The sequence below is a fragment of the Callorhinus ursinus genome, unplaced genomic scaffold, assembly GCF_003265705.2.
Source record: "Callorhinus ursinus isolate GAN/ISIS: 27379988/994484 unplaced genomic scaffold, GSC_fseal_2.0 scaffold20, whole genome shotgun sequence".
NCBI lineage: Eukaryota > Metazoa > Chordata > Mammalia > Carnivora > Otariidae > Callorhinus > Callorhinus ursinus.
The window spans coordinates 10,974,615-11,001,419 of NW_027397082.1; the positions used below are offsets into that span (position 1 = coordinate 10,974,615).

The following is a 26,805-nucleotide window of genomic DNA, read 5'->3' on the forward strand; positions in this document are numbered from 1 at the left end:
CAGATCAGCCACAAGTAACATTATCTTGAACATGCCACTTTGCTCAACCAGACCGGTCCTTCATCCATAAAATAAGGTAGGGGTTTTCAAAATCCTATGCATCTAGATTTCATCCCCCACTTTACTCCAAATGCCTCTCCAAACTTTAAAATTTACAGAGAATTCTGGAAAATTTCCAATCATTAATGGAAAGTCTAAATGATTCACACAAAGGCAGAAATTCAGCATCCAAAGAGATTTGCAAACCTGGGGATCTCCTACTTCTATTAGTGGGGAAACTTCCTTTTCACTGGGTCACGAAAGCAGAGGTCAGCTAGCACCACTTTACAGATTTCCACCATAATTATCAAACTCCCTTTCCAACCCACCAACACAGAATTTGCACAGCTGAGGGGTATAATGAGGCTACAGTTCTTCACTTTAAAATATGAAGCAGGGGTGCCTGAGTGGCTCAGTTGATTAAGTTTCCGGATCAGGTCTGATCTCAGGGTCTTGGGATCCCAGGATTGAGCCCTGCGTCTGCTTGGTATTCTTTCTCTCCCTCTGCACACCCACCTCCCCCCCCCCCCACCTCACCACGCGCTCTCTCACACGCACTCTCTCAAATTTTTAATATATGAATTAAAGGCTATAGGTTCTGTGCCCCTTGTCTCAACTCCATGGGCTTGAATGCCAATCATAACCTTTGCTGCATGATACAGATTTGTGTAGAGTTTCAAACTACAATCTTGATTAGGTATAAAAATAATAGATTTTGTATCAACTGAAACCTTGATCTTAAAACAATTTTTTTGATCTAAGAATATAGGAGGGGGTGGGGAATTATTGTTTAATGGGTACAGAGTTTTAGAGATGGAAGGTGGTGGTAGTTATACAATATTACCACTGAACTACACCTTTAAAAATGGCTAAGATGGTAAATTCTATGTTGGACACCCACAATAAAAAATACTGGCAGACAGCAGACACCCAGGACTCCAAGACGTATCAGTTCTGCCAATGAAGATGAAACTCCTAGATGTTCAAATAGGGAAGCTGGTAAGCTGGATACAGGATTTTGTCCCTAAAGGCACTTGCTGGAGAGTTTCAGAGAGGTTACTACCAATATTACAAATATGTCAATGTGAAGAAAGGAAGCACTGCTGGGCTTTCTATGGTGCTGGCAGCTTATGTGCTGTTCAACTAGTCTTTCTTTTTAATTTTTTTAAGATTTTTTATTTATTTGGGAAAGAGAAAATGAAAGACAGAGAGCATGAGAGGGAGTGTCAGAGGGAGAAGCAGACTCCCTGCTGAGCAGGGAGCCGGCTGTGGGATTCAATCCCGGGACTTCAGGATCATGACCTGAGCTGAAGGCAGTTGCTTAACCAACTGAGCCACCCAGGCGCCCTCAACTACTGTCTTTCTTACAAGGAATTCAAACAAGCGTGGCTAAGCCAGTTCCACCGAAGAGGGTACAGTGTGGAGGGTGGCCTGGCACCCCTTCTTGAGGAACTAGATAATTGCTGAAGCCTTTCATATCCTAATTGAGAATTAACACCCAATAAAAGATGACTGGTACAAAAATAAATATATTGGACATTTTAAAAAAGAACTCCCCCAGATATAAGACTATTATTTATAGTATTTGCATAGGAATGACATTATATTAAATTCAAAAGAAAAGAAACCAAGTCTAGTAACTGTAAGTTTAGAGTCAGGCAATCCCAAGGCTTAGGAGAAAATCTTATGACTTAGTGGGTGGCCAAAGGCAAGAGTCAATAAAATAATGCCAAGTACCAAAAATAGAAAGTTTTAGAAGAGGTACAGTTACAGCTGGCCTAATGGGGCAGATGCACGATGGTAAAGGCTGACCATTCCTGACCCCTTCTTTGCCCTCCCTCCTAGAGGATGTTTTTCTATGGGAACACTTCTCAAACAGAATTTGCTTTGTTAGCATGTATATTTTCATAAAGTTATCTGTCATTGCCTAGGATGAGACAGGAGTGACAGATGATTACAATTTCCACCTCCCATTCTTCATACCTCTGCTGTAAGTGGAGAGGAAGCTAGAAAAGGACACTCTTAAGAAAAAAAAAAAAAAGAATGGATCTGGAAACAACACCTAGAACAGGGCTCGCTTTCTCCAGGTTGTTCTCAGCCTAAGGCTCTATTTCTTATGCAGCAATTCATCCACCAGGTATAGGCAGACAAAGTCTTGATTCAGGAATTTAAAAATAAACAATGAAAAATATCTCTGGAAGAATATACACGAAAGGAGGTAGACCTGAGTGGTTTGGGGGTGGAGTGACAACTTTCTTCTCACTGTATACTCTTTTGTGCCTTTTGCATTTTGTTCCATGTCCTTAAGTTTCCTACTCAAAAATTAATTTCAAATATTTAAAAATGACAATTTTATAAAAATATGCCTCACAATAAGTTTACCTTATAAATCAAGTAAATAAATTCTTGCTTTTAAATAAATCTGTGAGGGCTTTTTACTCTTCTGTCAAACCTGTCATAGTATTTTAGGTCAATGAATTATTTTTAAGAATTGCTTTTGAATAAGCTATTCTAATGCTTTAAAATTTTAAGCATGAAAGTTTTATCTTGTAATATTTTAGAAGTTAGTTCTGTCAAATTTTGTATTTTCTTCCATCCATTTATAAAATAACTATGTCCTACTATAATATCCTCTTTGTTACATGTCTTACTAGAGGGAGCTACAAACCCACAAACAAAAATAGCCAATCATGCCTTCTAATAAACTGGAAACATTAGAGGAGACAAATCTTATGTTCCTGGTTTCATTATGCAAATACGCAAAACCTTACTGGATTGGATCCTTTACTAAATTTACACCAAAAAAAAAAAAAAAGTATTCTGAATGTGCTTGACATTTCTAATTGTTTCTTTACAGGTGCTCACCATATGTTTACTTTGAAGTTCCAAGATAAACCACTAAATATAAGGGGAAACCTCAAGATGGCACAATGTCCTGTAATGATAGCATGCAATACTTAATACTGAAATGCCCTCTATCTTCAATTCTTTATTATTCCACTATACAAAAGTTTAAAATACAAAACACAGCATAGGGAGGGAGTTTCATTTGGAAACAAAGACTATTACACCAAAATGAGGCCTATTCAACCATTTCCAAAGACACAAATGAAAACAAATCCAAAGACTGAATTGGGTAATAACTGACAAGTTATAAAAAATTAAGGAAAATTAAGAAATAGTCGCATTTCTAAAGTCTTTTATGTATGGTAAGGAAAAGATAGCTTCAAGAATCTGCCTCCTTTCCAGCAGTATAGGTGTATCTCCCCTCTGTGATAAATCAGAGAATTGGAAATGGAGTAAAATACATTTAAATTTCTACCCATGGTGATGGAATGTTCCTTCAACCTCTGCATTATTCAGCAAGTTGTACATATTTTTGCCTCCAAAAGGTCCCATTCCTCCCCTTCTCATCTCAAAGCCACTGCCTTACTTCATTTGCTTATCTCTAAATGCCTAACTTGTCTCTTTGCCAACACTTCCTCCATGACAACATTCTTCACACCACCAATCTCAGACACAACTGATTATGCCTCTCATCAGCTAAAATAAGTGCCCCGGAATAATATCTAAGTTTCTTAAAATAGTACCCAAGGCCTTCATGATCTAGTGCTCTCAACCTTACTCTCCTGTGTCCTCTTCCACCACATTTATCCTGTAGACTGCCTTTCTATCCTCTTGGTCTATAATTCACTCTCTTCCAACATTTGAGATCCTCTAAAACTCAATTTAAATGTCAGCCTCCTTCATGAACTGTTTCTCTCAGTGGGATAAACATTTCCCTTCTTTTTGCCCCTCTGCACTTCCTTTAAATTGCTGCCTTAGCATAGCTCTCGAGCTAGTGTTGGAATTAGCTACAGAAGTGCCTATCTCCCCACCCTATCTTTCTTGTCTGGTTCATGTGTTCCCTTAAAATGCTGAAAACATGTTAAACCATCCAAGTAATATGGACCTCTGTTCTCTAGAAGCTTTCATTCTAATAAAAGAATATATGAATACATATATTTCTTCATAATAAAATTAGGGGATAAATTTTATGGTATGTGAATTATATCTTAATTAAAAAACAGAAAAATAAAAATAAGAGTAGGAATTGGTATGAAAGTTAAAGATAATCCTTTCATCTACTTCCTCAGAAGGCAACTCTTTGAGAGTAATAACATTTTTAAGAAGTAAATATCATCGTGGGTTGGCTTAAAAAAAAAATTATTGGGAATTGAGTTCTCCGTATTTTTAAATTATAGGTATGGAGAAAAAAGCCATCTTTATTGATTTAAGACCCTAATAAACTTATTTATCAACTAGTTTCTGTTCTCTGAGACTCACAGAAATGATCATCTTAGAGCTTTCCTTTGCGTTATCTAGGCCATCTCCATGAAATTAGGTATTTAAAAAAAAATTAAACTCACTTATGACTTGCCAAGGATAGGATCACAAACTGCTTCCTGGTTTCTACCTGAATGATCTAAGTATCTTAACTCTGCCTCTCTAAGCCAACCAAGCTAAACCAGGTTTAGTGTGTTAAGTCTTGCTTCATCAACTTTTGACTGGGAAAGCAGTTCTATTTTAGAAATAAGGTCCACATAAGTTGTTTTAGTTATTCTTGTGCACATGTGTACACATATACTTTTTTCCTGGTATCTTTTTTAAAAGTTAAGATATAATTCACGTACCATAAAATTCATTCTTTTAACGGTGCAATTCTGTGGTTTTTAGTATATTCACAATGTTGTGTAACCATCAACCCTATCTAGTTCTAGAACTTTTTCATCATCCCACAGGGAAACCCAGTACCAATTAAGCAGTCACTCCCTACTTTCCCTACTCCTCAGGCCCCGGCAACCACTAATCTGCCTTTCAGGATATGCCTATTCTGTGCATTTCATATAAATGGAACTGAGCAGTATGTGACCTTTCATGTTTGGCTTCTTTCATTTAACATAATGTTTTCAAGGTTCATCCGTGTTGCAGAATGTATCAGTATCTCATTCTTTTCTAGGACTGAATGAATTCCATTGCATGGATATACCACATTTATCCATTAATCACTTGATAGACCTCCAGGCTGTTTCCACTTTTAGGTTATTATGAATAATGCTGCTATGAACATTAGCATACAAGTGTTTTGTGTGAATAGTATGTTTTCACTTCTCCCGAATATATACCTAGGAGAATTACTGGGTCATAACAGTAACTATACATTATTATTTTTAACGATTAAACTGTATTAACTTTTTGAGGAACAGCCAAACTGTTCTATTTTACATTCACACACACATTTCCAAGGGCAGTAACAACAGTTTCACATTTTGATTAAAAGCAAATTGTGCTATGCCTAGAAAAAAGAATTCCTTTGGGACTAAGTGTCTTCAGAAGTTCAAGTAAATTCAAGGTTTTACATGAGAGATTAAATCCCTTCAAAGCATGAAGATGTATAGCAAGACATGAAGCCCTTACTATAGCAAAGTTTATTCCAGTCGTCAAAGGGATTAAGTATGCAAATATTTAAAAGTGAGAGAGGAAAATAATGACAACTCTCAAGTTTACATAGTGGGCAATTACTGTACTTACACTCACAGCAACTTCCTACTCAGTATGTCCAAGTGGATGTCTGACAGACATTTCAGACTTAATAGGTCTCAAGTGGAACTCCTATACCCTTTGCTCCCCAAACTTGTTCCTCCTGCAAACTTTTGCCTAGACACCAAACCTTGGTCTCAGGTTTGATGCACATATACCACACATCCCAAATGGCAAATCCTGTTGTCTCTATCATCCAAATACATCCAGGATCCAATCACACCTAACCACCTCTACCAGATACATCATCTCTCACCAAGATTATTGCACCACTATGGCCGAGTGTCAAAACATAACCAAAATAATCCTTTGAAAACCTATGGCAGATCATGTCCCACTTCTTCAAAGTCATACAATGGCTCCCCAACACCCATCACTCATTCTGTGTCATTCATGCCAGACACTCTTGGGCCTCAGGGATTTTTCCCTCTGCCTGCCATGGATCATGCCATGAAGAAGGTAAGAATGTATGCGATACAAGGGAATCACATACATTCTTACCTTCTTCAAGTCTTTGCTCACATATCTTCTTCTCATTAAGGGCTTCACCTAGCCACTGTATTTAAACTTGCCATTCACCCAAATACTCCCTTTATTTTCATTTCCAGCTCTGTATCTCTCCAGAACATTTACACCAATACAACACACGCTTTACTTGTTTGTTTCTATTTACCTACAAGAATATAAACGCCATTAGGGCAGGACAGTTCTGTTTTCTTACTGAATTCCCATAATTTAGAACATGGGCTGGAATATATTAAGCATTCAATAAATATTTGCTAAATGAATGAACAAATAAAATGAAACAAAGTTGGTCAGAAAAGAAGAGCTAAACAGAAGTCAGAAATATTTATAAGGCACATACTAAATATAGTAAAAATGGAATGGTAATGGAAAAACATCATTTTTTGAAAAATATGCCATTATGTTTCCAGTTTGCTTTAGGAAAAATTGCTATCCTTATTTATTTCATTGTTCTCGAAAAGGATCTACCCATTGTCCATTGCCAAGGGCCCTTAGCTTCTCTTCAACTAAAACTCTGGGGGTCCTGGGGTAATGTCCTTTTCTCAACTGCCACATATACATAGAGCCAAGGACTTTCATAATCTTGGCCTTCAATTAGACCTGTTCTCAGGATCTTCACACAGTACAGTCATAGGTTTCTTGGCCACTTTCCAAGTTAAACCACTAACTGGGGAGTTTACCCTCCTTGGAAGTAAAATCACAGAATCTTTAAACTGAAATGGATTTTAAGATGATCTGGGATCGAGCCCCGCATCAGGCTCCCTGCTCAGCTGGGATTTCTATATATTAGAAAACTAAGATGAGAAAGAAATAAGTGACTTGCTCAAAATATCTTGAATAGTTACTACTAAGTATTTTTCAGAAAGTGATAAGCATTACAAAAATCGAAGAATTCGGACACTTGGAACAAATCCTCTAAATTCCAAAACCACACATTAACAAAAATTAAGTGCAAATGATATTTCATAAGATCAACAAGTCTATCTATACATTAGATTTAAAAGATATAACAGAGCCATCAACAGAATTATACTCTGGTATTTGGCAAAGAAGATGATGGACAAATTCAGGTTTTTAAAAAAGGCACCCCTATTCCCAAAAGGAGGCTTTTCTTGTTGAGTGTTGGGAATGATGAGAATTTCTAAAGTCTTCTTCCAAGTACCAAACTTTCCTAAACATTACTTCAAAGTAACAGTATTAGGATGTTTCATGTGGGGTTCATAAGGAGTGTTATTGAAATCTACATGACAGGGTACCTGGGTGGCTCAGTCAGTTGAGCAACCAACTCTTGGTTTCAGTTCCAGCCTTGATCTCACAGTTTTGAGTTCGGGCCCACACTGGGCTCCATGCCTAAAAAAAAACAAAACAAAAACTACATGCCCTTCACCACCACCCTCTCGTTCCCATTCCCGCAATACTCTAATATACCTTCCAGGGAGGTGTGTCCTTGGCACTATTACTCACAAGAGTATACTTAGCCTTCAAGTGCCTTACAGTGAGAAGAGACCGTGAACCACGATTATAAACTATCTCCCATCAGGCTAAAGAAAAAAAAGTTATTTTCATGGACAGTAATGTCTTGCCAAAAACTCTTTCCATAGCCTGCACCTAGTGAAATCCTATCCTGCGTTTCAAGGCCCACCCTTGTCCTCTTTGCTTGAGATTTTTTCTGACCACTCCATCTGTGGGGCTTCTTTCTTGATGAGATGACCTATACCACAGCCTTTGTTATCTATACCTGCCATTCAGCATTCATCACACACTGGCAAGGAGTATCTTTTGTGTTGTCATCTTAGTCGTTGCTGACTTTTTCTATGTTTGACTGGAATGTAGAGTCAGAATCCAAGGAGTTATGTAATTGATATTCCTAAAGGGGTTTTCTGGAAGGCAAAACATAATTCTCTTACATATGAAAGGGAAGAGTCAGAGGTCCTTCACGAGTGATTGGTTTATAACACAAAGCACTCTGAACTGCAATTTTAGAAGCTTTTGGTTACACCAAAACAATGACTTCCAACCTGCTGAAGTAATAAAGATACCTTTTAAGGTCAAAATAGGTTTCAAAAGCTGAAAGCACTCTCAATAGTAGGTATTAAGTATCATTTAATTCAGAGGATATATGCATTCAAAACTAATTAGTACATATATGAGAGGTATAGTACTCATTTGGTCCTCAGAGCACACTTGGTGTGCACAACAAATTGAAGTTCCCCCAAGACCTCAGATTGGCACACGGTTGAATTTTATTGTGCTGTGGATATGGGATATTATTGCCATATTAAGAAGTACTACTACCTAAAAATATTTAGGAGCAGGCAAAATATAGAAAGGCAACTAACACATCCCTATTACCCCAACTGCAACCCCTCCAGAACCCCAGCATAAAACCCTTCTGTAACTCAACCCCTCCTCCCATGAAGTAGCATATTTTAAGCAACATGAAACAATTCGCTGTTTCAATTACAAATTTTCTTGTGATTTTTTATTTTTTAAAGATTTGATTTATTAAATTTATTTATTTTATTTATTTATTACACACACAGAGAGAGAGAGAGAGAGAGAAGAGCAGGGGAAGCAGCAGAGGGAGAGGGAGAAACAGGCTCTCCACAGAGCAGAGAGCCTGATGCAGGACTCGATCCCATGACCCTGAGATCATGACCTGAGCTGAAGGCAGACGCTTAACCGACTGAGCCAGCCAGGTGCCCCTCTTGAGGTTTTAAACAAATAATATAGCAAAAGGAACAAAGAAATGAATTATTTTAGACAAAACCAAATAGCAAATATTTGAAGGTCTATCTCATATATACTTCCTGATCCTACTGAAATTTCAATCCTATTTACCCATTTCATCACCTTTTTAAAAAACAAACGGGGTGCCTGGGTGGCTCAGTCGGTTAAGCGTCTGCCTTTGGCTCAGGTCATGATCCAGGGTCCTAGGATCGAGCCCCACATCGGGCTCCCTGCTCAGCTGGGAGTCTGCTTCTCCCTCTCCCTTCTCCTGCTGGTGCTCACTTGCTCTCTCTCTCTCCCCTACCCCCTCAAATAAAATCTTTTAAAAAAACAAAGAACTACCAGTATTTTCCAGCAGAGGCATAAATACTATTCTACTCTTGGTTCAAGTCTTTTGTGCAGTCACCAACAAGAATGAGCTTAAATAAATGAGCAGTATAGCACCCCATTTAAAGGAGTTAGCCTTGGGCTCAAACCTTGGCTCTGCCACTTATCAACTGTACATTCTTAGTTACTTAACTAAATTCCGGATAATTTAGGTAAAGTGCTTAATAGGATCCTTGGCAGGTTTTAAGGGCTGAGAAAAATGGTTACTGATTAATTATATCTGATATTTAACAACAAAGATAGTATCATAATTTCAAAGCTTCCTTTCAATTCCTAATGTCAAAGTTCCTTCTTGTCTGGCTTCGACAGGCCTATTCCAGGTATTGTAAACTTCCACTGACCTACATCTGATTCTGTGACCTCCAGTTCTACCCATGACTACTACCATTGGCAGTCTCTGGAAGTTAGGAAACTCTTGACAAAACAGGAGGCCACTTGAGTAAAGCAGATCAACAACAAAACCCACTTTGAAACAGTGAAATCACTCAAGCAAGAATAACTGCCTTAGAAAGGGAGACAAAGTAAAAGGGCAAGAGAAAAAAAAATACTCAAATACTCTTAAAACCCTTACCTCTAGTTAAATAAATGATTTGTCTGATTTTAGAGCCAAATTTTAATTTAATTTTTTTTAAAGATTTTATTTGAGAGAGAGTGCACGAGACGGGGTAGGGTCAGAGGGAGAAGCAGACTCCACACTGAGCAGGGAACCAGATGTGGGACTCGATCCTGGGACTCCAGGACCATGACCTGAGCCAAAGGTAGTGGCTTAACCGACTGAGCCACCCAGGTGCCCTAGGGACAAATTTTTTTAAACGTCATTGGTGTCTACAGAAGCCATCGATACCGGAACCACTAATGAAACATGCCTCATTAAAATAATTTTCTTTACCACTTTTGATTTAATAATGATTTCACCATTGCTAGATTATTTAATATAAAGTCTCAACAACTTCTTGAAATTTCTCCTTTCCCATGCAATCCAAAAAGTGGTGAATTAGTTCTTTATCATGTGTTTAGGCCTCCTGTGGAAAGTGTAATTAAAATTAAGCAAGCAACAATTCTACTTGGTACTAAAATCCTGTCAAATTCTTCAGTGAAGTGAGGTCTGGTTTCTTCAGTAGCCAGCTGAGAGTTCTGTAAGAAAAACGTGGGGCTGCTCAACTTGATGCTGGCCATTCAGTAGATGGCACTCTTCCCTTTGAGCCCAAATTAAACAAGCTCCAAAAAGCACGTTCCGTGACAGTCAGGTGGGATACAAAACAGGGTCTCTCTCTTCAAAGCACTTTAACTGATAGTCACAATCCCTCCAGAAATGTATCCATCAAAACCTGATGGTCCAACCAGACACTTTTAAAGAGCCCAGCAAAATTCAGATTATAAAAACATCAAACAATATAAAATCACCTAATGAGTGATTATCAAGTAATCAGCTTTTCAGAGCCTTCACTATGTCAAGCAGATACACTGTTCTTATTCAGGTATAAAACGTTCCTTTCCTATTACATTCTGCTCTAGACAGTCTTTCAGTGGCTAGTGACCAAATCATTGTCTATCTAGTATTTCATTAGAATATTTAATGATAATAGTTTAGAGAACTAGGATTTTTTTGTCATCATCAACATTCACTAAGACAAAAGATGTATTTCTTTCATATTACTTTCAACATTTTTCGGTTAAAAATAATTTTTGATACCCACTTAAAAAGAAACATCCTAAAACAAAATTACTGTAGATTTAGTTTTGCAAAAAAGTGCTTAAATACGGGTTTCTGATTCATTAACAATATGTATTTTAATTTTAATGCATAATGGCTCCCAGCTATTACATGATAAGGTTTCTCACACTTCTGTTTCAGAGATCTTTTTTTAAAATTTAAAAAACAGTTGTGGAGAGCGATGGAAGGAAATTCCTTTTAGTGAACTTTCTAGCTAAAAGGCCAAACTTTTCAGCAATCAGATAGGAATCACCTTGAAAATTCCACCTTTCTCTAGAAGAGATAAAACAGTTCTGGTGATAAAAGTCATAGGAGGAAGGCAAGGTGGAAAGAACATGGTTTTAAAGTTAAAAAAAAAAAAGTTGGGAGTGGGGACAAGGAATAAAACCAATATATCAACTTCACTGCCAATCTCTTTCCCCTTTCCACTATCTGTGCCGCTCGTCCTATGCGCTTAAGCTCATTCACAACTCCACTTGAGCTGTGACCATCACCATTCCCCAACTTCTTCCTTAGACGTTAAGAAAGGCTGCCCTTAGAATCTTTTCATGTACTAGTAAGACAAATGAGATGAGAAATGACACTGCAGCTAACAGTTGCTGGCTCTAATTTCTGAAGGATTAAAAACAGAGCGTTCTTAAAGAGTCCCTGGGAAGGACTTGATCCCCAAATATGCGTCTTCAGACATATCAAGAAAGCCTAATTATCTTCTCCATGAGGATACGGAGTAAACCCAATTTTTCTTTTTTTTTTTTTGGTATGGCATTTAGTCATTCCAGCAGATCAAAAGATGACAGGATGAGAATATTGTACGGAAAAAGGAAATGCTGTCCTTGCACAGGATAACTGAGCCATTGTGGAAGAACGTCACAGAAACACCGCTGATAGTGACAAATTAAAGGCATACACCAAGTCCCAAGATACTGAAAAATTCAGCACTTCTCCAACCTGATTGCTTTCTACATTGTTGGAATTCCAGCTCCCCCAGCAGGCAACCAACAACAGCCTGGGAGCGGAATTAAACAGTCTCCTGAACTCATACCTGCAGGGTCCTTTCCTCTTCCAAAGAGGTAAGGGGATGGGGGAGTAAAAAAAAAAAATTACAAGAATAAATTTAAAGGAGTATGATAGGTAGTAAAAAGAATAAAGTGACAATTTCATGTATGCCACTTGGAGTTAGATTTCCATCTTGCTTAATCAATTGCTTGCCTTAATGTCTACTTGCCTTAATGCACCTTGGGAACATTAAAATTAAAAGTTTTATTAATATATACAGTGTACCTCTTGAGACACTGGTTTTAAGAACATTATGTCATTTGCCCTTAGGCTTCCAAAAAGTGTTTTAACCCCTGGCTGGCTAGTTGTGAGAAATTTTTATCCTATGGAACTCATTATGTCTGTGTACTGCAGAAAAAGTGAGTTTTGAGTTTCATCACCCAGGTTCAAACTGTAGTCTTGTTTGAGGAGGTAGCAATCTTAAATGCTAGTTAATGTACTGCCTATACACCAATATCCTGAGGCCCAGTTTTGGACAATTTGAAACAAAGAGGTTTCAAAGTTCATCTTATACCAGCGAGGTCTTACCATTTCCAATTAAGCTTTAACGCCAACTTTTTTTTTTTTTTAAAGATTTTATTATTTATTTGACAGAGAGAGACACAGCCAGAGAGGGAACACAAGCAAGGGGAGTGGGAGAGGGAGAGGGAGAGGGAGAAGCAGGCTTCCCGCCGAGCAGGGAGCCCGATGCGGGGCTCGATCTCAGGACCCTGGGATCATGACCCGAGCTGAAGGCAGACGCTTAACGACTGAGCCACCCAGGCGCCCCATCGCCAACTTTTAAAAACAAATAAATGTAAGGTACATGGTGGCAAGGCAGATCAGTCTGACATCAGATTAAAGTTCAATTTAGATCTAGACTCATGATAAAGCTGTAACTGTACATCAAAGCCTATACAATAACAGTTCAGCTTTGGCATAGTTAGAAACCAGTCTATACTATCTTCCTAACAAGGAAATTTATAAGAACAATAAGCCTTTAAATATAAAAGATGGGTTTCATTCATTTTATACCTTTCAGTGATCATGGTACTATTTTTTGGGTTATACTAGATAACACTGAAAGCCACATTCAATCTTTAAGGTTTCTAGGATACTCCTCATTAAATTGCTCCTTCAGTGTAGTAATACCCTAGAAACCTGAAAGATTATTAATGCAGCTTTTCAAAGATATCCAACAAAAATTAGTTTAAGGAAACAAGAGACTCTGATTCTCATTATTTGTACTATCAGCTAAGGTTCTACAGTGAGTTAAACAGTACCATCTTAACATTCAAATACGCGTTCAACTGTGCAATTAACTTAATTTTGAATTGCATTTTGAAGCTTGTCCAAATATAAAAGATCAACATTATTAAAATGCACATGAAATAGTGCCCACAAACCTTTTTTTTCTGCAACAATTAAAATTAACATAATTTTCAGTTAAAATTGTTCAATGCATACTGTTGATACTCTATTGCATGAATGCCAGGTGAATAATTTTTAACTTTACATGAAAGGAAGAGTATCCCCCAAGTAGGATTATTACATACATGTGTGTTCATAACCAGCTACTGCTAGAAGGAAAAAATTAAATTCATCTAGTTATTATATAAATGGGATATATAAGAGTTAACAGACATGTTTTCTTTCAAGCCTCAATGAAAGACTTCTAACCAGTATGATATAAAGGATTCTGAATATATACAACCCATTACAGTAAAAATCTGAGATTGTCCTGGCTCTTGGCCAAGAGAGCTTAGTCACTTGCAGAACCCGAAAGACCTCATAACAATCTCATCTATAAAATATACTGGAATGGACCCCAAGATCAAATGATAAACCATTAACACAAAAGACATGAAAGTATCAGGGCACTCATTTTGAACCTCAATGACCTAACACAGTCTACAACTCCTTAATGAATTTTTTTTTTAAAGATTTTATTTATTTATTTGACAGAGAGAGAGACAGCGAGAGCAGGAACACAAGCAGGGGGAGTGGGAGAGGGAGAAGCAGGCTTCCTGCGGAGCCAGGAGCCCGATGTGGGACTCGATCCCAGGACCCTGAGATCATGACCTGAGCCGAAGGCAGACGCTTAACGACTGAGCCACCCAGGCACCCCTTAATGAATTTTAAATAAGGTGTCCATGTTTAAAAAAGAATAGCACTCTGATTAGACATTTAAATTTTTTTCTATTCAAATTCTACATATTTAGCATTTCCAAAGGATTTGGAAACAGCACTGAATATTAATTCTAGCCAAAAAATTTAGTATTTATGTGAGAAACAGATTAGTAACCTGTGTCTTCAATACAGCTTGGGCTTTCTTAGTTCAACACATGCCTGTTTTTAAACATTTTTTCCTAACATTATATTTCACTAAACTGTCAACAAAAGGACATTTCAGTTCTCTACAATAATTCTAAACATTACTGAAACGAGCTCCTAATTTACGTTATAATTTATTTGCTTGACCTATCAACTACACTGGTGAAGCAGCAACACACAATTCCATCCAAGAGGAATGTGAGTGACAAAGTTTAAGCCATAGTTATATCTTAAGGCTAATTTTCGGAGGCAACTCAGACGGAATTTAGAACAAATTTAAGTGACAATCCATCTTAGATTGATATGATGTTGATAATCAGAAAATCAGCCTGATTTAGTGCAAAACCAGAATCTCTCCAAGGAAAACTAGTGCCTGCTGGGCCTCGTGAGTCCCAGCACATCTGGCAATCTTTAAAAAAAAAAAAAAAAACCTTTAATATCTTTAGTAATTAAAAAGATAACATACTCTAGCCCAAATACAGTATCCTAGCTAAACTTAATCAAAAGAGAATCCTCTTCCAAAGTCCAAAAGGTGACTCTACTTAATGCAGATTAATCACTACCCTTCATATTTAAACAGTCTGTTGGTGGTATTAATACAGGAGGGTGTGGCTAAACAAGACCAAGGCATACCTGTAGTTTTGGGAATACTTCAAAGACCTTTCACTGATTTGTAACTACTACTGCAAGTATAATAGCAGGGCCTACTAGTTACATGGGCTCACTCTAGAGTCAGACTCTGGGTTCAGAACCAGCCTGTGGCACCTAGAGCCTATACTCCTTGGGCAAAAACCTAGGTGTCTGTTTAGTCGTTGGCGTGTCATGAGGAATAAGTAAATTAAATCATATAAAACTCTGTCTGGCACAGAGGTAGAGGAAATAAATATTGGTTATTACAAATATTTGCTTAGTCTTCACTTGCTATGTAGTGTGATATAACCACCTTCTGAGAAGACTCATTTTATATACTAGTGATGATAAAGTCATGAAACACTTACTGAGTACCAGACCATATTGTAAACACTTTACATAAAACAACTCAGTTAATATTATGACATTATCATTCCCGAACATTCTACAAACTCAATTTGTTCAGATATGGGTTTCTATGCTTTTATAGGATTTCCTCCCTCAATAGAAATGCTTCTTATACCCTGAGGACATGTGTAAGTGCTGCCCAGTACTGCTAACCAACTGCTTTGCCACAGAACAGATTAAACAGCTAAACACCCTGTACAGGCTTAGGTGTAACAAAAACAGACATGATACACCTACTTCAGGAAGCCTCACAACTGCAGAAGTTGAGCCCCACCTTGAGTCCAGATTTAAGGATTGTGTGTAGGAGCTGATGCTATGTCGTCTTAGTCTCAAAAGACATTCTGGTTTTACAAGACCAAATCCACACTTTAAACATCACTGAGTGGAACACACATTCTTCCCAGTATAGCATTATTGAAAAAAGGGGTTAGAAATAGAAAAGTGTACAGTTTTTTCACTTTTAGAATGTAAAACATTTTTGAAAACACAATTCTTCTATCATGCAAAATAATTATTTCCCAGGTGTCTTATGATCACCTGTCATGTCAAATGTTTACCAACAAACCTCCTGTTATCATACATGTAAAAATCTACATTGAATGCCCCATAACCAATTATCTCTTAATTTACATTTAAATTGAGATAAATTATGTTTAACATTCAAAATTGATAGGCCACTTTTTTTTTTCTTTAAAAACAACTATTACCAACATGCCAGCACCTGAGGTCAACTTTTAAGAGTGAACTCTTTGGATGGGGCGCCCGGGTGGCTTAGTCGGTTAATCGTCTGCCTTCAGCTCAGGTCATGATCCCAGAATGCTGGGATCGAGTCCCGCATCAGGCTCCCAGTTCAGTGGCGAGTCTGCTTCTTCCTCTCTCCCTCTCCCACTGCCTCCCCATCCCCCACTTATGCTCGCTCTCTCACTTGCTTTCTCTCAAATAAATAAAATCTTTAAAAAAAGAGAGAACTCTTTAAAAAGATGAAGAATTAATTGTAGCAAAAGCGGCCATATTTTTCTGGCCCTCCCTCTGCAAAATTAATCTGCTCAATTTAAGCAAAGGAAAACGAGTTAGAGGGCAATTACAGTGCAATCAAGATTTGGATACAAAAAACTTTACACATATGCTCCAAAAGTAACGCTATAAATGAGTTGGTACCATACCTTAATTACACAAATTTTTTAATAGTCAAGCTCTTAACGACGGGTTACCCAGCACTTATTTTATTCTCTTTAACAACACTCTAGAATTCTTCTGAAGCCCAAATTAGGAATATACTAAGCATGATGTAGAGGCACTTCATTCCAAGAAAAGCAACCATTTCATACTGCTAAATGTGAAATACTGTATAATTTAACAAACATGCACACACGTTTATGTAGCTGGTTCCAACCCCCAGAATCTTACCAACTCCTTCACCACACTTGCATGTAATCCCGCCTCAAAACCTCCTGGTTGAGTTAAATTCCATCTCTCCTTACCACTATACTGGTCAATTGCAACAGCACACGTGCCAAAGAAATTAGTGGTTTTACTACGCTCCCATTTTGAGCGGGCACCTACTTGCAATTAAATCTCTGCAACAAAAAAGTTCACCTGAGGCCATTCTTGCCAATTTAATAGAGGCCTAGCTTATTCTACCTGTCTCTGTGGTCTTGCCTCAGCTATAACAGCATACCTCCAAAGAGGCTGGACGTGCCCCAAACACCAGCAAAGTGGACCCGCTGCCAACTCGGCTTGTCACCCCAGGCAGGAAGCACAACCTTAACGTGTAAGCGTTTGTAGGGGTGTGTGAGCGCGCTAGGAGGATGGGGACGCGGATTACAGGAACGCTTTCAACTAGTAACAGAACTTTTTTAAACGAGGAAAACAAAACAAACCAACATTCTTTCCCTTACCTCCACCTTTTCCAAGTGCGGCAACCTCGGGGGCACACCTTCAGAGCTTAAGGTCCCCAGGTCACCAACGCTTCAACTAGCTCTCGATTTTCAGAACTCCCTACGGTACTCTCGAGGGAAACCAGAGGACGCCCAAGAGTCGGGCCCACCCCGCGGCGCCCAGAGGCCCTCCCTCCCCCGCACGTCCACTCCCCTCGGACTAGCCCAGGGCTCCCATTCCGGCCCCCCGCGAAGAGAGAGGTTCACCTGAGGCCGCAGGGACAGCCAATAGGAAGTCCCCTCGGCCCCGGCGCTCCCCGCCCCCGCGCGACCCCCTGGAAGGGTCCCGCCGTCCAGCCCGCGCGGGCGCCAGCCATCCCCGCTGGGAGGAGGGGCTCAACGACGGCGCCTTCTCTCCCCTCAGGATTACCTCGCAGCTCGCCTCGCGCAGCGGGCTTTGTGCTTCCCCTCCTCCTTCTCCGAGGCCGCCGAAGCTGCAGCGGCTGCTCGATCCGCCGCGGCCGCCTCTTAAGCGCCGCACGGCTCCACAGGGGAGGACACAAGGGGAGGGGGCGTGAGGAGGGAGGGACCTGGGCGCCGAGCCCTCTATAGCAGGAAGCGGCGACACCTGGGTCGCGATGCCTCTAGCTCTCGCTCACTGCTTTTAAAGAAAATAATTTAAACCCCCTTCCTTCCCCTCCCGCCCCTCGCCCTGGCGACCGTTACCAGCGGGCGGCTCGCGCTCTGGCGGGACTGGCCGAGCGCCCCCGGAGCGTCCTCTGGCACCGCCCCCTAAGCCCCGCCCTTAGGCCCCCAAGCGCCTCTGGCTCCGCCCCTAGAGGCCGGCCCCTCGCAGCCCCCGAAGGCCCCCTGGTCCCGCCCTTTGCCCCCCCATCTCGAGCGACCTGACCCCGCCCCTCGGAATCACAGGACGTTCTGGGCCCCGCCTCTTCAAGGCCCTGCCTCTTCAAAGCCCCGCCCCTCGCGGCCCCTCGCGCCCCTCGCGCCCCTCGCGAGCCTTGGCTCCACCCGCTGAGGCCCTCTCCCCGCCCGCGAGCACCACATCTGTGTAGCCGCGACCGCAGGGACCTACCGGCCGGCCGGGCCTCTGGGAGGGCCTGGCGCTCGGCAGCTCCCTGGCACCTCTTCAGCGTCCTCCTCCCGCTCTGCAGTTCCGATCTGTGGCGTCCCCTGAGGGTCGGAGGGGGAAATAACCCCGACGGAAACCCGACTACCAGGGGGAGGAGGAGGAAGCCGCAGAAATGTCGCCCGCCCTAACCTGAGCGAGCCTTCCCCGTCCCGAGGCTGAGCCGCAGCTTTCAGTCAACCTCTGCCGCCTGCTCTGGCAGCTGGGTCTTCAGGGGGAGGCCACGGCTAAGGTTCAATCTCCGCACGGCCCCCATAGGAGGGGCCTAGATTTTCTTCTCAGCATACTTGCCTATTGGGCGCTTCCTCCCCCTACTCACCTCCACAGAGGGGCAGGGCAGGGGCTCTTTCAAGAGCGGTGGAGGGTCTTCACCCCTTAGACCGGTGGAGGGTCTTCACCCCTACTTTGGCCCCTGGCCTTGTAACCTTATGAGAGATGGCTTCTTGGAGGGGAAAAGTCGAGGGAGACCGCGCCAGCTTTCAAAATGAATTTGGGGCTGGGTAAACTTTGCAACGTGCAATAGCAGGGATGTGGATCTATCCACAGGTGACACTGGGGCCCCCCATCCCCCGTCGCCCAGACACATTTCTCACCCCAACCTGTTCTTGAAACAGACCTCCCAGCAATGCACACCTTTCTCAGCCACCCACGATTTGCACATCCCTCCCGCACACGTGTCCTCCACAGGCACGAATCCACTCGCAAGCACACCCCTCCAAGCGCCATTCTGGTTATTCATGGTCCCTTGAGTCAACCCCACCCTACCAAACAGAACAAACTTCATTCCCCACCCTTGTCTCCCTTCGTTTCCAAGGCACTGGCGACAGTCCACTTCATTTCCTTCCTCCTCTGCAGACTCTTCTCTTCCCCCTCAAATACTTCATGCCATCCCCCTCATCTTCATCCCCTCCCTCTTCCCTAAAAATGTGCTAATTAAAATGTAGTTTCCTCTTCCCACATATGAAGTGTGGAAAATGAATCTTGTGTTGGCACAAACTGTGATTCATTTATCCTCCTTTTCTCTCTCCACTGGACTAAGGCTGTAGAAATTTCAGTCTACCACCATCTCCCATCTGCTCAAAATCTAACCATGCCTTATGATTTTTAAATACCCCTAAAGGATCAAGGGAAGGCTTCCTGGCTTTGAGGAGAAAATATTTAGAAAATGCTCAGCCTGTCATTTTATTTGGTGTTTAAAAATATCTGCAGTATTTGAGAGAGATATTGGGAGTGGCTGGATTTTTTTTTTGCATTTATAAAGCAAAAAATGAAAAGCTTTTGCATGCATCAAGGTTAGCCTTTCTATGAATAGCAAAAAAAAAAAAGTATGTTAAGAGCACTTATCAGACAATAGTCTCCACTATATAGAGCATTTGCCAGTCACAAATCTAAACAACCCCCCCCAAAGGAAGACAAATTAACATAATCCATTTTAAGCATGTCTGATGAGCAATCTTTTCCATGATCATTACCTTTCCCACAGTTTCTGGACAAAATGGATAAAAGATCGGCTTACCCGCAGAAGATGCAAGGCTTGCTTGTGTCCAGGGTAGTAGACGTGGTGTGTGTCTTCTGTAGGTGTGGGTTCTGCAGTGAACCTCTGCAGCCTCAGACCCGTGGCGGCGGCGGCGGCGGCGGCGGCGGCGGCGGCTACAGCAGCCGCAGCAGCTTCTCCCAATGCTGAGTAGTAAAGTGTGTGACTTAGTAGAGACTCCCCAGTTACCATTAGGCGCTTGCTTATAAAAAAAAAAAAAAAAAGGAGGCGGAATCTTTCTTAAAGGAATGGGCTTTGTTTCTCCTCTCTACTATTGCTTCATAAGAAGCAGAAGCGGGGACTTTTGGGGACTGAGTAAAGCAGTACAGCTGTGGGAGGTCAAGGTTAAAATTAACTGGATGATCGAGGGACTGATTTAGTGTGAATCAATGAAATGCTGGAAGCTCACTAGTTTTAAAAATATTTTAAAGAGCCCTGCTAACTTCAAACATTGGGGTCCACGGCAAAAACAAACCGGTGTGCCTGGAAATCAGTTAGTATTTTGTGCTAATATGTAATTTCCAATCACTGCACTAAAATGATAACCAAATAAAAGGAGGTTATTAGCATTTAATACAAGAATTCGAAAAGAATAACAAAGCTCATTCATGTGACAGGGAGCAATGAAGTCAAGCCTTCTAACCCTTATAAGCATACCTGGAATTTCAGTGGATGTTGGTATTAGAAAATATATTATTGACAGATTTCAGTGTGTATTCATGTTTTAAAAATCACTTTGTTATTTATAGAAAAACAAAAAATATCTAAAATAATTCTAAACATAATAGCAGAGCGCTATTCTATTTCAGTGGCAATTCAAAAATCAGCAAAATTAAGAAAATAAGTAGATTAACTTACTTTAAGTACATGTGAATCTACTATTTAGACTATTGAAGTGTAATGTGCCCATACAGGAGAAACTTGATATTCTGCATTATAACTTTAAATTTTATTCAATAATTAATAATCCTTGGTTTAAACAGTGAATGAACAGCTGTGATTATTTTCTTCATAGGTAAATGTAGAGTTGTGGCCTCAAAATATGAATAGAGAAAAATATAGAAAATGTTTTGCAATTGATTTTCTTTGCAGGGCCTTTGTTAACTACAGGTGTGATATTGAGCTAATATGTAACCTTATTTGGTCTTTAGTTCCCTGTTTTGTAAAATAATGATGTTGGGTTGAAATTTTCCTTTAACATTCCAAAATAGTATGATTTTATGATATTTATTTGCTTATATTTTTGTTAACGCAAGTATGTCTCATTCTAGATTACTTTTCATGAAAACTTGGATTAAAAATAAATCTTTATTTTAAATGTATAACCAGAGTTTGTTATTTACTGCCATTTGGGGAATTATTTTGCAGATCAAATAATCATTTTTATAAAATGAATAAACTTAATTTTATCTGACTTAAGATTTTACAGGTAACTATGACCAGTTTTCCTGAAGCAGGACCCTACTATATTGCTAAGAGTATCGACTTAGTGGAGTACATAATGTTTAATAATAATGAAAGCATTTAAAAACTGAGCATTGCTGGATGGTAGAGTTGGAACAAAGTTTAGAGCTCACTGACTCCAATCCTGTGATTTTATAAATGGAAAGGATGGAAACCCAGAGAAGCAAAATGGAGACAGAGTTAAGGACAGAACTGGGTTTTACTCTGACTCTCCACTCTTCATACACACACACAAGGCAAATAAACAACACGTATGAACATACATACAGTTTCATATACCCACACTGGGAGCTGAGCAGGACCTATCACAACAAAAAACGATAGTTTCACTCAGTGACACTATTTTTGTACCCATAGTATAAACTAAAGAATATCAAACAAGTACTTAACAGTGTGTGCAAACATTAGCACAAATTTTGCCTTTGGGTTTACACTAGAAAATGAAGAAATTTTTCCAGGAAAATGTTGTGGGTTTTTTTGTTGTTGTTTTGTTTTTTTTTAAGTGACTTCCAAGGAAACACTCATTGACAAACTCTTGCTTATATTCCACCCAAATGACAGGGACTTCAACTCTGTTGGTTGTTTCCTTGGGCCCGTTGGTGCTCTGTTCTCTTTTGTCTACATCCTTAAATATGCCTGCCAAGAGGAAAAGTTTAAGAGCCAGGCAAGGAAAGTGTCATAGACTTTAATTCTGGCCTTCAGAGATGCTTTTTGGAAGTTACTTTTTGTGCTATTAGATAGTAACATTTTCCCTTTGATACTGATCTGGTGTTCCTGGTAAAGAACCTGGCACTGACCTAAGCCCACTCTCCCTAGTTTCAAGGGGGCATTACAGTTAAAGTCTGTGTTACATTAGATGACATAGCAAACTTGGTGTTTTGTGTATCTGGCAGGACAATTTATCACCTTGATTTAAAAAAAGCACGCTTCCTACAGGGAGAGAATCGAAGGAAATTAGTTGCCCAATTTCTTCATCTGGTTTTGTTTATCTTGCTTTTCTGTAAGGAAGGCATTTCATTTACCAGGTGGTAATAGACAATGAATAAAATGGCAATTACCTGTATAATTCAACCCCTCCCAATTAAATGCATTTCTTTGTATCTTCCTAAAAGTGCTGAGTACAGTCTCTTATATAAAGGCACTTAATAGATACTTTAAAAAAATGAATACACGAATTAATGAATGAATAGCCCCCAAAATATCCAGAAACTGGTTACAAAGTGTTTTTGTTTGTTTGCAATTTGCTTTGTCTAAAACAACTGACTCTATTCTCTACCTCCCTTTTCTAACACAGTCATGATCTAAGAGAAACAATCTTCTTTCTGTAGAGCTCTTTAGGCATGCCTGATTTGTATTCTCCAATTAAATTGTAGCCACAGATCTCCACATGAACTCTGGGTAGATCCAGCAGTAGCCGAGACACTTTCTGCCAAGAAAACACAGGCTTAAGTTTCAAAATTCCAGTGCTGTAGTTCTGGTTGTGACACCAACTGGTTATGTGACCTCAAACAAGTTTCTTGACATGCTTGTGCCTCAGTTTAGCCATCTTTCAGGCGGTGGATTATAATACCTGCTGTACCTACTTCATAGGGTGGTTGTGAAGTTCAAATGAAATAATAAATGGAAAAGTGCTTTGAAGTTTTCAAAGGACTATGTAAATATAAGGTATTATTATAGGCAGATGTATTTAAAAGCAATTATCTAGTTCAAGGGACTTTACCCTAAACAACTTGTTTTACTACTTATTGTTTCAGAAAGCAAATAGGTTCATCTCTGTGTGTGTGTGTGTGTGTGTGTGTGTGTGTGTGTGTGTGTTCACAATGCTCATATGCACCCGGCTGCTTCCAATTTAACAACTTCTCAGCTTTGAGGCTTTTTATCCTGGACTGGGGAATACGCATATGCAGTTGAACATGAAGAGCTAAGAATTTATATAGCTTTTCCCATCCCTTTGCCAAAACTTACCTTTTTGAAAAAGTTCTCAGGCAGAAAAGTAAACTCAGTGATGCACAACAGCCTTGTCATACTACGTACTGTCCTGTACTTAAGCGGTAGGGCTAGATGAGCCATTCATTTGAAACTTCGCCATGCTATATACATTTTGATCCCCTTTTATGCCATGCCTGTCTGGAAAGTACTTGGGGAACAGAGTAGGAAGGACTGACATGAAACTCATGCTAATGAGTTCTTCATTCCCTGAGGAGACATAATCAGGATAATACTCAAAGATTCATCAACATATTTTATTAGTACTATGTGACCTATATGGTTTCTTTTAAGGAAATTATTTCAACTAAATACCTGACAGATCCTTGTAAAACTGTTTAAGTGATCAGGCCTGATAAATTTCTGTAACATTAACGAAATATCACCCTCAGTGGTCTCCTTTTTTTAAAAAAGGTATTTATCCTCATTTATTCATTTTCCATTTGGTGAAACTTTTAAAATCACCATAGCTAAATAAATAACTGACAATAAACAAACAACTACTACAAATAAGATACTCTGAATGAGAAGCCCATTCACAGGTAGGACGTAAAAACTCATACAAAATGAGTTTCTGTGAAGAGAAACTATAAAATGAATACAAAGTATGCAATTGGTGCATGAAACCTAAAATATATCAGTTTATCTTTACATTTCATCACATGGTCATAGGCCTTAAGATTTCAGGGGTTAATCTTTAATATATATGTCCTAATGACCTGATTTTAAATCCTGTTTTAATCCTGACGGCACTATTTCTAGAATGTGATCAGTAACCACTTGGAACAGAAATACCTGGGGTTATTTCCTAAAATACTGATTGTTGGGCCCTATCCTTGAATTAGAATCTTTTAGGGTTAGCCTTGGATTGAGGTTTTTTTAAAGCAGCCCAAGTGATTCTCATGTACCAAAATTTGGGCAGTGCTATCCTATAGGAAAAATGCAATGTATGTAGAATCTCAGAGTCACAATGAATGAAATGTAGGTGGGTCCTTTTTCATTATGTGAGAGGCATTCAGAGGAGGACTAACCCTGGCTGCACCATTTCTATGGCATAAGTTGGTTAAGATACTAACCTTTCTGAGTCCTAACATCCTCATCTGTAAGATAATATTTTCCACCATGCTATTGTGAGGATTAGATAACATATGGAGAACTTCTACTCTAATACCTGACATAGAATGGAACTTATGCATGTGTTCATTTCCTCTCTCCTTGTTCAAAAATGAGTTTAAAGGTGTGTTCTTCTTGTCCAGTATCCTTAGTATGCTTGGTAGAGGAATATGAGCTAGTTGTTTAATGATAGTTAATATGTTGTGTTCTTATGTGTGTAATACCGTACGTCGGTATTGAGTGCTTCGGATGCATTATTTTCATACCTACAATAATCCCTAAAGGTAGATACTATTATTATTTTCATTTTACAGATGAAGGAACTGAGGTTTAAAGAGGGTAAGTAACTTCCCCAGGATCTCAGAGCAAAACAATAGTGGAGCTGCAATTCAAACTGAGGCTTTCTGACTCCTGAGCCTATTCATTATGCTGTATGTTCTCTATATTCTCTAAGTGCTTAGATAAAGCTTATGAGCCAGTTGCAACAAGCAACTGCAAAAATGGACTTTATAAATATGCCAAAAATACAGACAAACAAATGTCATCATTTCTCTATTTTAGAAGCCTTTGCCTATAACAGAGCATGGCACATAGTAGGTGTTCAAAGTATTTACTGAATGAATGGAAGGTGGAGTTTTCACCAGCATGCTATTGTAGGAGCTGACATACATAAACTCAAGTTTTAAGTTGCAGGCCAAATTGGTCTGATTTTTCAAATCAGCTTATATTCTGACCTAATGCAAGTCACTAAATTTCAAAGCTACAGATCATCATATCATTTGCAACAAATAGTTCTTGAACAGTTGCTATGAACTATGCACTAGTTTGGCCCTGGGAAGATTAAAATAAAAAACAAAACCCAAAACTTTAAGACATAGCCTATGCCCTAAACATCTAATTGGGAAATAAAATACAAATGTGTGAAGCAACTAGATTGCAAAATCACCACATATGAGATAATAAATGTGAAGCTCCTAGCAAATGGTGAATACTCAATAAATATCTGCATATTGTCAATAATGTTACTTTTCATTTTAATAATTATTGAGACATAATTACTATAGTTTTATTATCAATAGGAAGAAAAATTAATTGTTATCACTATAATTTAATGAGTGATTATATGCCAAGCGCTGTGCTTGTTATTTTATAGATGTTATATTTAATCATTTTATCAATCTTGCTAAATCAGTATTATTAATCCTATTTTTCAAATGAAGGAGCTAAGGCTCAGAGAGCTCAAATAACTTGCCCAAGTCACACATTTGGTAAATATACCAGATTTAGGGTAAGTAGTATATACGGAGTCCAAAAGGAGTCAGGGAAGAGGGAGGCCAACTCCTACTGGAGAAAGCAGGGAGGATGTCTCAGAGTGGGAAGAAGAGCAGGGCTGTGACAGGCGAAGATGGAGGAGCAGGGCCTTTGATGATGGAGGTGGCAGGAGCAGAGGTGTGTATGTGAGTTTTCTGAGTCAGGTCCCCCTACACTTTGCTCAGGGCCATGCTCATGGTGAATGCATGACCTAGGTCTCTTCACTAAATAGAGACAGGAAAGTATGAGGCGTGTTGGTAGAACAGCAAGTAAACCTGTTTGTCTGGAATGAAGAGTTTGTGTAGGGCAAAGTTAGAATTTTGTCATCCCCAAACCCATAATCCTGAAAACTCAGCCTTTGTCTATTGACAGCCTGTTTAAGTAGCCCCCACCTCAAGTTATTTTCCATTAATTCACTCACTTATTTTAATTCATTGAGACCACAGTATTTACTGAACTCCTACTATGGGCTAGCCACTCTTCTGGGTGCTAGGGATAGCACAAGGAATAAAACAGACAGATTTCCTTGCACTCATGAACTTTTATTGAACTGGCAAAACACAGATGCTAACTGATAAATAAAGGTATTTTCAGATGGGAAGGGTTATGAAGAAAATAAAACCGACTATTGGAAATGGGCTACCTGTGTGACTCAGTCAGTAAAGCATTGGACTCCTGATTTCAGCTCAAGTCATGATCTCAGCGTCCTGAGACTCTTCCAATCCAGTTAGGAAGCCATTAAAGTCATCCACACAAGAGGAAATGGGGTCTTGTTGTTGGAACGACTGCAGAGGTGAGAAGTGAGTGGACTTGGGGATCTGGAGGTAGGGCTGACATGACTTGCTGATAGAATGCACATGGGAGGTAAGGGGAAGAAGAGAAAGAGAGGAATCAATCCAGAATGATCTCTAGGCCTTTGGTCTGAGCCTCTGGGTAGATGAGGTCACCTTATCCAAGATGGAAGAAACTTGAGAAGTAGCATGACAGGTAA

General features: G+C 39.6%; 1 protein-coding gene across 4 annotated transcripts in view; it reads right to left on the minus strand.

Annotated features, from left to right (window-relative positions):
- The window catches only part of ADD3 (adducin 3), a 120,921-nt gene extending 100,845 nt beyond the window's left edge, over positions 1 to 20,076 (minus strand). The window contains exon 1 of one of the 4 annotated variants that reach the window (XM_073904217.1): positions 19,923 to 20,076. The gene's annotated coding sequence lies outside the window, so the exon portion shown is untranslated. Of the gene's footprint in view, positions 1 to 17,280; positions 17,391 to 17,689; positions 17,972 to 19,922 lie in introns of those variants that run through there. The other 3 variants (XM_025881136.2, XM_073904215.1, XM_073904218.1) reach the window with 3 other exon arrangements.
- Between the last annotated feature and the right edge of the window lie 6,729 nt (positions 20,077 to 26,805).